The sequence below is a fragment of the Triticum dicoccoides genome, chromosome 1B (assembly GCF_002162155.2).
Source record: "Triticum dicoccoides isolate Atlit2015 ecotype Zavitan chromosome 1B, WEW_v2.0, whole genome shotgun sequence".
Classification (NCBI taxonomy): Eukaryota; Viridiplantae; Streptophyta; class Magnoliopsida; order Poales; family Poaceae; genus Triticum; species Triticum dicoccoides.
The window spans coordinates 157,828,807-157,843,000 of record NC_041381.1 but is presented as its reverse complement, the minus strand read 5'-3'; positions in this window follow the sequence as shown (position 1 = coordinate 157,843,000).

Below are 14,194 nucleotides of genomic sequence, written 5' to 3'. Positions count from 1 at the left end.
AGGCGCGACCATGATACGGGCTGCTGGAAGCCCTTGGATCTGAGATCAAACGGTCGCATGCTAAGTTGCTGAAAATTTGCAGAATAACCCTCCGCGGAAACCGGCAAATTTCCTCCCGCGGGCCGGACTAGGTTTCTCGGTTTGCATGCAGGTTTAACGGAGGGGTTTGATGGAGGCGAGGAGGCATGTTCAGCCGGGCGTGCTGTGGACGATGCAGTACTATTCGATTTGATAACTACAACTAGTATATTATAAAAAACAAAGAAGAGTAGTAGAGATAGAGATAAGAATAGAGACTAGGGAGGAGCACCATCTACTGCTCCGTGGGCTACTCCTGCGCTCCATTCAGTGGCTGCAACATCCCCTACCGCCACTCCCTCCTGCGCTCCATTCGGCAGGCACTGTTGACATTTGGGGAGTGCACTCTCGCGACTGCAAGCAGCGACGACTTCACCGACGACGACTTCTTCCCCGACCTCGGCAACCTCTTCCTCAACGACATGGGAGACAACCTCAACGCCAATGGTGCTTCTCCCATTGCACCGTATGTGTTTTTGTCCTTCCTGTTCGAAATCGTGGTAGAATTCATGTTTCTAGTTTGTGTCCTAGACTCGATCTGTTCATCTACTATGCTAGTCCGCATGATTAGTTTAATCTCTGTTATAGTCGTCCTGATTTATTTTGCAGTAAATCTCGTAGTAACTTGCTCATATATTCAACTGGCGGAACGTCCCCTACAGCCACTCCCATTTCATGGACGGCCTGGTCGATGCCTCCAAGGAGCCCTTCGTCTACTGCTATGAGTGCCCGGTGCTGTTTTGGGGCTCGCCGGCAGACATCGTGCATCACCTGACGCAGGCGTGTGGCGATCACTACTGGCCCTTGGCGAAGAACATCAAGTATGAGACGTGCTACCCGTTCACCGTGCCGGAGTCGTTGGAGGATCAGCGCCGCCTGCTAGTCTCGGAGGAGGACGGCAGCGTCTTCCTCTTGATCGTGGCCACCGGCGAGGCCCGCGCAGGCCACTGCCACATCTCTGTAGTGTGCATCAGGGGCGACGGCGCTGACGCTGACACTGACATGAGTCCAATGTACGGGTGCGTGCTCACTATTACTACCCCTCGGAGGTCCGTGGGCGGCGACACTGGCTACGTCAAGCTGACTTGGACTCTGCCGAGCTGGGACCTTCCCGACGATGTGGACATGGAAGACGCATGGTATTATTTGACCCCCAACAATGTGCATGGGGACTCCAAGGAGGTTCACCTGGACATCTGCATTACTAAGTTAAATGTTGATCATTAGTCTTCGCTCAATGTAATCCACTGTCTAAGCATGTGGATACTTCCATGCATGATCTTGCTCTATTGGAGTATCGTGCATGAATAAAAGTGTATCCATTTATGGTTTAGTCTATATTCTTCCATGTATGATTTTTTACTACAGTACCGGTGAAAGACTTATGATGAACCATTTCCTGCAAAGCACAACAAGAGTTATTTCTTCACAAGTTTTGGATGCAGGTTGAATAATTGAACGCTTTTTTTTGCAAAAGATACTTTATAATCTATTTCACCTGGATGTTTCTGAGCTCTAGAGATGAAATAATATCCGAAGAAACCTATCGATACCTGTTACACATGAGATGACCCCCACATCCTTTGTCAAAATAAACAACACCCCGATCAATGCATTTCACTCTTCCGTGCAACGCACGGGCACCTTATTACTATAGATTAGTACGACCAAAAATTGAACTAACATTATATATAGTACGATAAATGATGATGCATGTCACCTAAAATTATATCATTCAAAACTATGTTCAAATAGGATATTGTTTTTGTTGACATGCACTAACATTTTCTCAGTTAAATCTTCAGTCAAATTCAATGGGGGATAAACCACGACCAATGTATTAGTACTAGTGTAGAGGGAGGAACTGCACGAGAGTCTCACCTCTCACCCCACTCGTGGCACGGCAGTAAAGCCATCATATCACAAAACCCAACCACTCCCAGTAATAAGTGGCCTAGTAAAATAAACGGACAAGCAACCATCACATCCCTCCGTCTTTTTTGCATTTCATCTCTCTGCATTTTACTTTTTCCGGTTCATCTCACACACTTGATCCCTAGCTACTACTCCTAGGGCCAGTTCTTTTGGCGGCTTCCCCATCTTTTCCCATAAGACTAGTCACAGTGGAGAGTAATGCTTCCAATGCATTGGTGCTTACGTGAGGTGCTAAGCACATTTAAAACCTTAGCAACTAGTCTCCCCAGTGCATTAGTGCTTAGCTTTTGTAACCAAGCCTCCCTCATTGAATTGTTTAACAATTAAACTCCATCATTCATTGGTTGATAGTCATTTTGCATAGGTTCACGCACTTAGCACCATTTCCACCTAGGTCACCCCAATGCTCTCTCTCTCTCTCTCTCTTCTTTAATTGCTTTGCCACATCATTTTTTTGCCTATGTGGCACCCTTAGAACCTGTAAACGGGCGCCTCACTCATTTATTTGGGCTTATAAACTAGAGTAGTACTAGTAGTACAGTACCTCTGTCCTGGTTTATTCCTCACCATTGTAATTTGTGCTAAATTTTGACCAAAGATTTAACTGATAAAATGTTAGTGCATGTGACATGCACTAACATTTCATTAGTTAAATTTATGATCAAAGATTGACACAGATTACAATGGGGACCAATAAACCAGGACAGAGGTAGTAGTTATGGGATTACTAATCTAGAAGCCTAAAAGAACTGGCCCCTGGTACTCCTACTAGTAGTAGTACTCAAGTTGGAATTCCAATTGCACGGCACAACTTGTTAGGCAAAAAATTCGATTCAGGCTGTAAGAAGCGGTTTGGGAATTTGCATGCCTTTCCAACCAGTGAGATACTCCGTACAAAGAGATAGAGAGAAGTAAAAAAATACACTTATAGCCAACCTTATAGCCAACCTTGTTGTAGTATGAGTGACTAAGTGATGACTATGTATGACATGCCAACATCAGATAGCCTAACGCACCGTGTTAAATCTCCAAGGGCACGACCGCGTGAGCGACTCGACGGTCATGGTAGGCGCAACCATGATATGGGCTACTGGCATCCCTTGGATCTGAGATCAAACGGTCGCATGCTAAGTTGCTGAAAATTTGCGGAATAACCCTCCAGGATATGATATTCACCCATAGCTCTAGAATCACGCCATGCAACCGTTCGATCTCAGATCGGCTCTCGGAAGCCCGTATCATGGGAGAATGGAAAGCCACTACCCTGCCGTTCGCACGCTGGCAGTTCGCTCCTACTCGTCCCCGCACGTCCTTCAATACTATGGCAGTTCGCTCCTAGTCGTCCCGTCCATTCACATTACGGTAGTTACACTAATCCTAACCCTCCTCCCAAATCCATGGCGTCCCAAATCTCCACGATCGGTGGTGAGTACAAGGTTAGAACCATCACCGGCGATGAGTTCGATGTCACCTACACCCGTTCTTCCGCGATGGTGAAAGGATGCCTTTCTCGCTTCAGACGCATGTTCGAAGACTCAGATGATGAGTGGGTCGCTGGGCTAGATGTTGAGTACACCAGAGTCCTGGGACGAGAGAAGGATCTAAATGACGAAGAGAGGAAGAAGCCCGCCGTGATCTAGGTTTGCGTGCATGAATTATGCTTGGTCTACCACATATGCCATGCCGACGTTGAATGCCTGGATTTTAAGGACTTCCTCGAGAGCAACCTAGTCAAATTCGTTACTGTAGACTTTGGTAACGACAAAGAAGTCCTGGGTCGGATAGGCCTTGTTGTAGGCAACACCTTCGACCTCCAGAAGAATCGGCTGGTGTCCTCTCGTCAGCCTTCAATGCTGACCCTGGCAGGAGCCATCGTTCATCCTTCATACAGTAAACTGGAGAAACCTCCATACACGTTTCATCGTTATGCATGGCAGCGGAATGTACTAGATATAGACCACATCCACTACGCTGCAATGGATGGCTACCTTTGTTTCAATATCTACAAGGGTTGGATGAAGAGCAAGAGCCAAGTGTGCGGTTCAAGCAAAGAAGTATCAGCCAAGAGGAAGAGGGACAAGGATGAAGTTGAGGACGTGGACGAGGACTCCGAGTAAGGTGGCAGTGTCGTTGCTCATGGTGGTTCTAATGCAGTGTCTACCGGAATAGTTGCAAAGTTTCATTTCAGGTGTGTTTAATTTAATTTGAGGGGTGTGTTGTGCTGAGGCCCCAGCAGAACTATGTTATGTTTCTTCTCGTTACTTTAACTCTTAAGTACGTACATACTAGTATTTCTTACATTTCATCTTTTAGTTGGTATAGTACTACCACTCATTTCTTCACATTATATACGTACAGTATGTATGGCCAACATCATATAGCCAGCAGTTTAGTTGTCAAAGAAATTCAAGGTGCTTAGTTTTGTCAAAGAATTCCAGGATGCTTAGTTTTATTTGAGGGGTGAGTTGTGCTGGACACCATTATTGTGACTAGCCTTTTTAATAGTACTATATGCATAATTTGGCGACGAGCGCTCTCTATATGTACCACCTTTTTTTAATTTCAAGTTTTGCTACATGGCGCAATCCATCGATACTACTACTATACAAAAGTATACATTTTATAAAAGGCTAGAGGGCGGGACAGTCTAGCTTGGTCGGTTTCACGAGAGGTGAGGGCCTTTGTGATTTGACGGCTCATTGCTGCTGGAAGGCGGGGCCTTGTGATTTGACTGCTCATATAAATGCGCCGACGACCTAAGGAGTAGCAAAGGACCGTGCGGTATACTCAAGTTTTCCACTGGAGTAGTACTGCGATGGAGGAGCACGAAACACGGTAGCCCAGTGCCATATGGCGATAAAAATGATCTAATTTGCTAGTCATCTCATTGTTAGCATTGTTCTATTCATTCCCTAAAAAAGCATTGTTCTATTCATGCCTCGCAGAGAACGTGACATGTGTGGCGAAACACCTGAAGCAAAAGATGAAACATAGGAGCAAAAGAAGAAGGAAGATTATCACCCTATATGATCTAATTCGCCGTGGAGTCGTAACTGCTTCTTCATCGCCTCCACGACCTCAATCTCCTTGCGCGTCTCCTCCGCCATCTTCTTCATTCTGTCCATGACGCGGGATTTCTCGACGCGAGCCTTCATCATCTGTTCCACGGCCGCATTACGTATCTTGACAGCAGCCGAGTGCTCGATGCGGAGCTTCGCCAACTCCTCCTTCTATTCCATGACGAGGGCCTGCAGCATCTTCATCGAGGAACTACTATTCTCATGCAGCTTCTTCCAGCCGGCATTCTTCTCCTTCAACAGGTCAATCTCATGGCAGAGCTTCGCCTTGTCCTCCTGAAGTCGCAGGATTTAGTCGGTCGCCTTCTTCTCCGAGGCAATGCTCTTCTTCAGCAGCATCACCAAGCCGGCGGTCAACTCCCCCTGCTTATTGAGCTCAGCGGGCATGTCATCGAGGCTCTCCTTCAGCAACTCCATCAAGCCTTGGATGAACTCCTTCTACTTATTGAGGTGCTAATTGAGCTGATCGAGCATGCCGTCGAGGGATAACGACTCCAGCTCCGCCAGCTCGGCATGTTTGCCTCCGCGGCTAGGGCGCTCCTTGGAGCCATCGCCTCCCCGTGTGAGATCTTTTGAGGTCTCTGCATGGCGGCGAGCCCTCTCTTTTTTTCGCAGCCTTGGTTGTCGCTCCCTTGTTACGAGTAGTTCTCGACCTAGAGCTCTGCTCACCGGCCATGGCAACGACGGACGAAGAAGAAGCACTTATGAGAAGGAAAGGTAGAGTAATTTTCGGTTAGGTAGTTCCCCTTTTTATAACCTAAGTACTAGCACTAGTACTAATACCTGCATAGTGGGAACACGTTCAGGTTTGGTACGTACTAGTAGGTGTGAGCAGGCTTTAGAATGTGATGGGAACTAGGTAAACATTAATTGATGGTTTTGGTTTCGAAGCCCGAAACGGCCCCCGATGAGTTTAGCGGAACAAAAACTTCAAGTACTGCACTGCTGAAATGCGTAAATATTATGTTACTGTCAAAAATTGGCACAAAATACTAAGGAGACCAATGGAAGTACTACTAGCAACCCATGATTTAACTACTCGCATGCACGCAGTGGAGTAATAATGTCTTTCTTCCGCCCTCACTTCCACTCTATTTTCATGCGCTGTATTAATTGACCATCAATGAAGTGAACGACTTTACACACGTCAAATTATCACATGGGGTGGATCTTGGTACAAAATTGCGTCCGCCCGTGTACCCGCGTGTGCATGCGAGGGAATGAGTGTGTGCGTGCACATCTTCGGTTCGTGCATGTACCGCCAGTATGGCTTAGGGAGGACGGGTACATTCTTCTGGAACCAGCAGCACGTCACTGTGATCAATCCACGCAAGGAGGTCGCGACAATGCCTCCACATGTGCCACGTGGCTTCATGAACTATAAGAGATACACTGAGTAGCGTGCCATTGGTATTCTAATTTACGTGTTTTGCACATACTCGAAGTACTAGTAAGGTACACGTGCATTGCACGCATCAGATTTTGCAACCAAATTATGAATAAATACCACACTATAGCATGTAAGCTCTGAGTCATATATGCCTGATGTATCACTTCGTTTAATTCTTATAGTTCATCTCATTCAAAATCAATTAGTTCTTATAAAAAAGCTAAGAACGCGGGAATAGGAAAAACATGGGATTATAGTGGAATGTCGTCTTGAATCCTACAGGATTGTACGAGTGTTTGATTGTGCATAGAAAAAACGCAGAATTCTTTCAAAGATGTTTGAGTGGATGGGATGTTTCCTATGAAATCTAATGCAAATGAATCATATGGAAAAATTCCTATGGTTTACAATCCTACGAATCAAACAACCAAGATATGAAAAATTCCTAATGATTAGAATCCTCCAAAATTCCTTTGAGAATCCTTTGAATCAAAGAATCCCTTAATCTATTTTATGATTCATGGAATTGTGCGTTGTAAAGCATAAAGTAAAAACAAATAATGGCAATTCAACTAGAAAAAAGTTTGGGAAGTTATGATACGGAAGATTCTAGAACAAAAGAGAACCACTGTTCTTTTGAGGTTTGTGCATTATGCTTAAGTTCAACCATGGAGTGTGCTAGATTGTACATGTGGAAAAATCCGGTGGGGGGCTAGAAGATGGTGCGAGGGGCTGAGTGGAGGGAGACTATGAAGGAATGCACAAGTGCGAGATCGATATTTAGAGAGAGGGGGCGAGAACATGCGCTGTTGCGCGCAGTGGCGGAGCCATGAAAAATAAATGAGCTAGGGGGGCAAGCATTGCTAATCCTTTACGAGGAGGGTCAGTTCATGAACTTAAACCATTTTTTGCAGCAATTGTCTAATGATCACATTCATATTAGCCTCGATATATAGTCATGTTAGGGGGGCAGGGCCCTTACTGCCCCCTGTCTTCGCCATTGTGCACGCGTTTGAGAGATGAAGCGGAAGGCATGGATGATGAGAGGGGGACGTTGGATATATAATTAATGTGGGTGTATTAGCTATATATTTTAATCCTATATAGAGAGGTATAGATTGATCGATGTGGATGTGGGAAAGAGGGTGAGACCTCACTGGATATATCGATTGATCGGTTTGTGTGGAAACTTATGAAAGACCTAGCTATATACACACATACATAGAGGAACATCGATCGTTGCGCATGCACGCGTGAGAGATAAAGAATGCCCGATATGATGGAGAGGGGGATGTGTGTGGGTATGTGCCTTCATGGGAGACCGACCTGAAGAAAAAGATTGCATGTGTGCGATGGATAATGCCGACTGGTAGTGTGTGTGCATGCATGCATGCATGAGAGAAAGTTAGTGGTACAATTATAAAGAGAAGACGATTGTGTGGGTGTAAAAGACTAGGTGAGGTCATAATCAATGTAAAGTTGAATTCAAATATTTGAATAAGAGATCCTGATGTTTGAAACCCATGCATCCATGAATATAACGGAGATCTGCGCGGTGTGGTTTGGAAACGAGCATGTTGTAATGTATACACAATGAACAAGGTCAGACTGATTTGAATTTGAGATACCGATGGCAGACATCATTTGGCCATGTCGCATACGTGCATGGACACACTATTATAATTGTAGATGATGGGCGGCTTACACATCACATATCTATATCTATACCCCCTATATATATTATATTTTATATTTTTTTATTGTGTGCGGGTAACTTTAACTTTGAAAGATGGTCGTTGGATGAGGTGAATCCGATGGTCCAAAGATGGCAAATTTAAGCACTACTGGCCGTTGGATATCATCTAGATTCCACCAGATTTCACCACATGTATAATCTAGAAGACTCCATGGTTGAACTTAAGCATAATGCACAAACATCAAAACACAAGCAAGTCTTATTTGTTCTAGAATCTTCCGTATCAGAATTACCCAAATGTTTTTCCTAATTGATTTGCCATTATTTGTTTTAACTTTATGTCTTACAACGCACGATTCCATGAATCTAAAAATAGATTAGCTTTCTTATAAAAACTAGATGATTTTGAATGAAATGAACTATAAGAATTAAACAAACATCTACATCATGCATATATGACTCAAAGGTTACATGCTATAATGTGGTATTTATTCATAATTTGGTTGCCAAATCTCATGTATGCAATGCACGTGTACCTTACTCTAGTCTAAATGGTGTTTGTGTGTGTGTTGTGCATGTTGAGGTGCAAATTGTCTTTTTTTTTGGGTACACGTTAAGCTTGTTCTTCCGAAATTTCAAGCCGTGTCTTGTTATGCCGAAAATTCAAGCTAGCGTCTCTGTCTATCATGCTGCGAAACTCCCGTCTCTTCAACCCGTGCCTTGTTAGCCCGAAATATTTAAGATATATCTTTGTCTCGTTGTGCTCCGACAATTCCCTCCATCTCAACCTGCGCCTTGCTATTCCGAAATTACAACGCGCGCGAAAACTCCCACCTCCTGTGAAATCCCGACACGCGAAATGCTCGTGTTACCCCTGAACCGAAAGAACCGCCTCAAATCGGTGGGGGTACTTTTGTAACTTACCCCACAATTCAGACAAGCGCGTCCCTAAGCCATGGTTCCTCACTGCCATTTCATCGCCCACCCATTCGTCAACCGAGGCCGTGAAAACCTGTGACGAAACCCCACACCCTGCTCCATCCGCCACCCAGCTGGAGCCTCTTCCCCAATGACGTCGTCCACAGCAACACCTTGACGTCCCTCATCCACCGTACCGGATGAGGATCCGTCGTCGATCTTCTCATCCCGCCGGTTTAGCCACCCCGTCCTCCACCTCCAAGGAGCTGCCCCGACATTCCCCTCGTCTTTCGCGCCACCTCCATTCCCACACCGCCGTCTTCACCTGCACCACCAGGAGAGCATCATCATCACAGTTTCCTCGGATGAAGTTGCGGCCTAATCGGCGCCACCAAAGAGGTTGTACACTAATCGCCGCATTTTCTTCTTGATTCGATCTCACGATGCTGTTGACGCTCAGTCCCGAGCCGACACGGCGCGGCTCCATCCACGGCGGCGTCGCCGGCCATTTCCTCCACGACATCGCTCCCTCGGTGGTGACGTCCACATCAGTAGGAGTTGCTGCTGCTTTAGCTCTCGCTCGCGCTTCTGCTCTGCTCTTTCTCTCGGTCCCCTCCCTGGTCTGCTCTTGCTCTTGCTCGCGCTGCTGCTCTCGCTCTTGCTCTTGCTTGCGATGCTGCTCCGCTTTAGCTACACTTCGGTCGACTGAATCGACTTTTGGGTTAGTCGATTTTCAGCGGGTGTGGGGGGGGGGCTCGCCGGGGTGAAGGAAGAACTAGCCGCAACGGAGAGGGGGCTCGCCGGAGAGGTACCCTACTATCTATCTTAGGGTTCAGGGTGGGGCGGTGGTCGCCGGCGGTGGTGGGGCGTTGGCGGGGCGGTGGCGTGGGGATCGCCGGAGAAAAAGCTCTGCACGGGGGGAGGGGGGGCTAGAGGTATGGCCGGGGCGGCGGCGGACCGGCAGTGGGGAGTGTTTTCGGGGCGGGCGGGGCGGCGCACCGGGTGGAGGTTGAAGATGAGACGCAGGCCCTTGATTTCGTATCCAACGGCTACAAAATCGACTGACCAGAGATGAAAAAGTCAGTCGACCGATGTGTAGCCTCACCTTGCTAGTGCGTTCAGTTTCGACAGCAAAATTCAGTTTTGACAGCAAGATTCAATTTCGACAGTTAAGTTCACTTTCGACCGTTAAGTTCAGTTTCGACAGTTAAATTCAGTTTGGACAGTTAAGTTCAGAGATGAGCGGCTGATTTATTTTACATCTAGCACTTTGTGGTTATGTATTTTACGTCATGTATTGGAGATGCTATTAGAATTCCACTCAGGTTAACTTTGTTCGTTGTCTCTCTTGTCCTACTTCAGCCTCGGCGTCGTACAACCCACGAGCTGCTCCAACGACGAAACCCTCCATCACAGTGGAGCAGTACCTCGGGCTCCATCTCTAGATGCCTAAGATCTTCATCCCCTCCTCTGACAGCCAAGTCAGTCGGAGCATCCTCACCGGCCAACCCAATCACGCTGAGATTGACATGGCTTCGCCAAAGAGGTTGTACACTTGTTGCATATCTTTTTTACTCTACATGTTATATATATTGTCCACTAAGCACTCGTAGTAACGAGAAATACGATTATTTTATCCTACTATAAGACAAGCAGTGAGGTACCAGGCAACTTAGCTATCCGTGATGGACTCTCTTGAACGCCATCATTATTTATCTCTGCGTGTTTGAGCTGTGCATTTGTCGATGGTCCTGGGAGTTGAGCTAGTATGGCAGTGGCCTAGGTCCAAAGTAATAGAAGTAGCACAAAAACATTTTTTTAGTGTAGGATTTTCCTTGCTCAAGCCTGCCTACTAGAATCGCCAGTGCTTGAAAGGAAAAGTGAATGAAAAACATAGGAATTGGAAAGTTTCCTATGGTACTACTTTTCATGAATTTGGTGCAAAGGAATGGAGCAAAGGAAAACTGTAGGTTTTGTTCCTTTAGTGTCTCCTTGAAAGAAAAACCGTAGGAATTCTAATTTCCACTTCTCCTCCTTTTCATATTCCTATTCATCAAGCACAAGACTAAGAGATAGTAGCATAATAGCATTATAACCGTACATTTTCTTGTGGTTTGACTTAATCTCACCATGCTTTTTTGCATCCTTTGATCTTCCAATTGTTGTGAATCAAACACCCAGATTGGCAGAAATCCTGTGTTTTAAATTCTCTGTTTTGCACGTGCATTCCTATCCTATTCTTGACTATTTCCTATCCCTGCATTGTTAGAATCCTCAAATTCAAACAAGCCCTTACTCAAATAGTTCTGTTACAGATATGTGTCAAAGAAAACCTTGTGTGGTTTGTCCTGCTCCTACGGCGCTGTGTTCCACCCTAGCTCAGCTGCTCCAACGACGAACGGGTTCACCACAGCAGGGATCCGCTCTCCAGACTGTCTTTCGCCGCCTCAGATCTTCTTCCCCGCTGCCAGCAGCCACAACAACTGCATTACCATCATCAACTGAGCAGATGACCTTGAGGACTACACGGGTCCACAAGAGAGGTCGCACTCTTCCTTTCTGCTTACGTTATGCATCGCTTAATATGATGACATGCTACATTATCATCATGTTCACCTATTAGACTCCGAGTAGGGTCCAAACTAATGATGAAACTTGAGTTTTTAAATGGTTGTGGGGTACATATTGGGGCAGCAATCAGTACTATCTGTCTACTATATGGTTAATCTCCGGTGTCTACTATGAGTTTCATGTTGGGTGCAAACAAACATTAAAGGAGCCATTATCTGTATTTTTTAACTAAAGCTATTATCTGCCTGCAATCATTGGTTTTGGGTCTATCCACAGTTTGCTACCATCACTCTGGATTTGTGCATGCACTCCTTACATAATCTCACTATGTTTTATTCCTATGCATGCCAGTTATTGTACACAATGGAACTGATCATGTAGAGCAAAAGAGACGAGCCTTGCATGGCAATAAAATTTCATGCATACGTCGTTCCATGGTGGGCGCAAAGGCAGCCCCCCTCCACCCATTTCAGATTGTAATCAAGAGGAAGATAACTGTTCTGAGGGGGATTCAGAAGGAGAAGACCACTCCTATTTACCCCATGAGGTCTTCGCTCTGACTTGGCATGCTGATGTTGGTAATATCATGCATATGGTGCCTTGCATTGCTTACTGTATACATTAAAGATATCATCTGCTTAGTTTAGACATGCTTTGTGTCAATGCCATATGTTTAGTTTCTTTATCATATATGTGAATCATGCAATGCCATCTTGTTTAGCCAGGCATCATATATGTGAATTTTGCAATGCCGCCCTGGTTAGCCAGTCATCTTATATGTGAATTATATCATGCAATCATTTTTTATTACGTGTTAAATTTGTCAACAATTTTAGTACATTCAATTACTCTTCCTGTGCATCAGCCATTCAACACAGTCATGGAAAAATCTGGAGTGGAAACAAGGTCTTCAGAGCAGACAATGCTATCTGACGAAGCGCATGTCTTGCTGGTTACCGATAGCTCCTCAGAGGAGGATTCAGAGACACATGACCAGTCATATCCCCCCCCCCCCGAGGTGCATGCCCTAACTTGGCAGGGTTATGTTGCTCATATTGTGCATATGGTATCTTGCATTGCTATGTCATTTGCTTAGTTTAGACATGCTTAGGGTGAATGCCACCTGTTTAGTGTCTAATTACCATATATGTGAATTATGCAATGGCATCTTCTTGCAAGACATTATATATGTGAATTATGCAATGCCATCTTGTTGCAAGGCATTATGTATGTGAATTATTCAATGCCATGTTGTTTAGGCAAGCATCATATATGTGAATTATATCATGCCATTCTTTTTTTGTATTTCTCATTTCTTTTGTCGACAATGTTTGTATATTCAACTGCTCTTCCTGTGCATCAGCCATTTGAATTGGTGATGGAGAAATCTGGAGTGAAAACAAGGTCTTCAGAGCAGACAAGGCTACCTACTGAAGCAGATATCTTGCTGGTTACAGATAGCTCTTCAGAGGAGGATTCAGAGGCAGATGACCAGTCCTATTATCCCCCTGGGGTGTATGCTCAAACTTGGCAGGGTTATATTACTCATATAATGCATATGTTGTATTGCAATGCTTAGTTTTTACATCATATACACAATATTGAATGTCGTCTCCTTAGTTGACACATCATATATGCGATTGCCCTCTGCTCATTTCCTTAGTATATAAATCATATATTTGAATTATGTCATGCCATGATGTTTACATAGACAACATGTCTCTGAATTATGGCATACCAACGCATTTTCTAAAGACATAATATAGTTATATCATCTCATCCTGTTTAGGCGCGCGGGGTCATGCGTGCGAGGGCGCGGGGAAGACGTGGGAGGCGACTGGCAGTGCGCTGGCAAGGTCGGGCGTAGAGGCGCGCCGGCAGGCAGCGGCGGGAGGCGGCCGGGCGGAGCCAGGCGCAAGGCGCGGGGCGGCGGCGCGGGGATCTGGGCCGCGGGGGCCGGCGGCGGGCCTGGCGGGCCGCGGGCGGCGCGCGGTGGCTAGGGCCACATGGCGTGCCCGGATTGGCTGCGGGCGGCAGCGGGATCTGTCCGGTGACACTCGGATGTGTCCGGCGGCACGGAGGTACCTAGGCTAGGGTTTCATCTGCGCGAAAAATCGGGGGGATGCACATATTTATAGGTAGAGGGAGCTAGGAGACTCCAAATGAGGTGCGGTTTTCGCCCACACGATCACGATCGAACAACCGAGAGCATGGATGGGGTTAGGATGGGCTCATGGGCTGTGGTGAAGAGGGTCCGGTCTGCAAAGAGAGAGGGGTTTCGGGCTACGCGGTTAACCGTTGGGGCGTCAAACGACCTCCAAATGGAATGAAATTTGACGGGCGGTCTGTCAGTGCTATACCAAGGCCACTCAGAAAATCTCGGCCCATTCCGAGAACATTTTTATCCCGCTCACGAAACAAGGTTTGAGAGGGGCGACGGTGCGTGCGAGTGTGTCTGTGCTCAGAACGGACAATGGAGAGAACCGGGGGAACCCGAACGGATGCAAGTTTTGAAAAACATGTAGATGA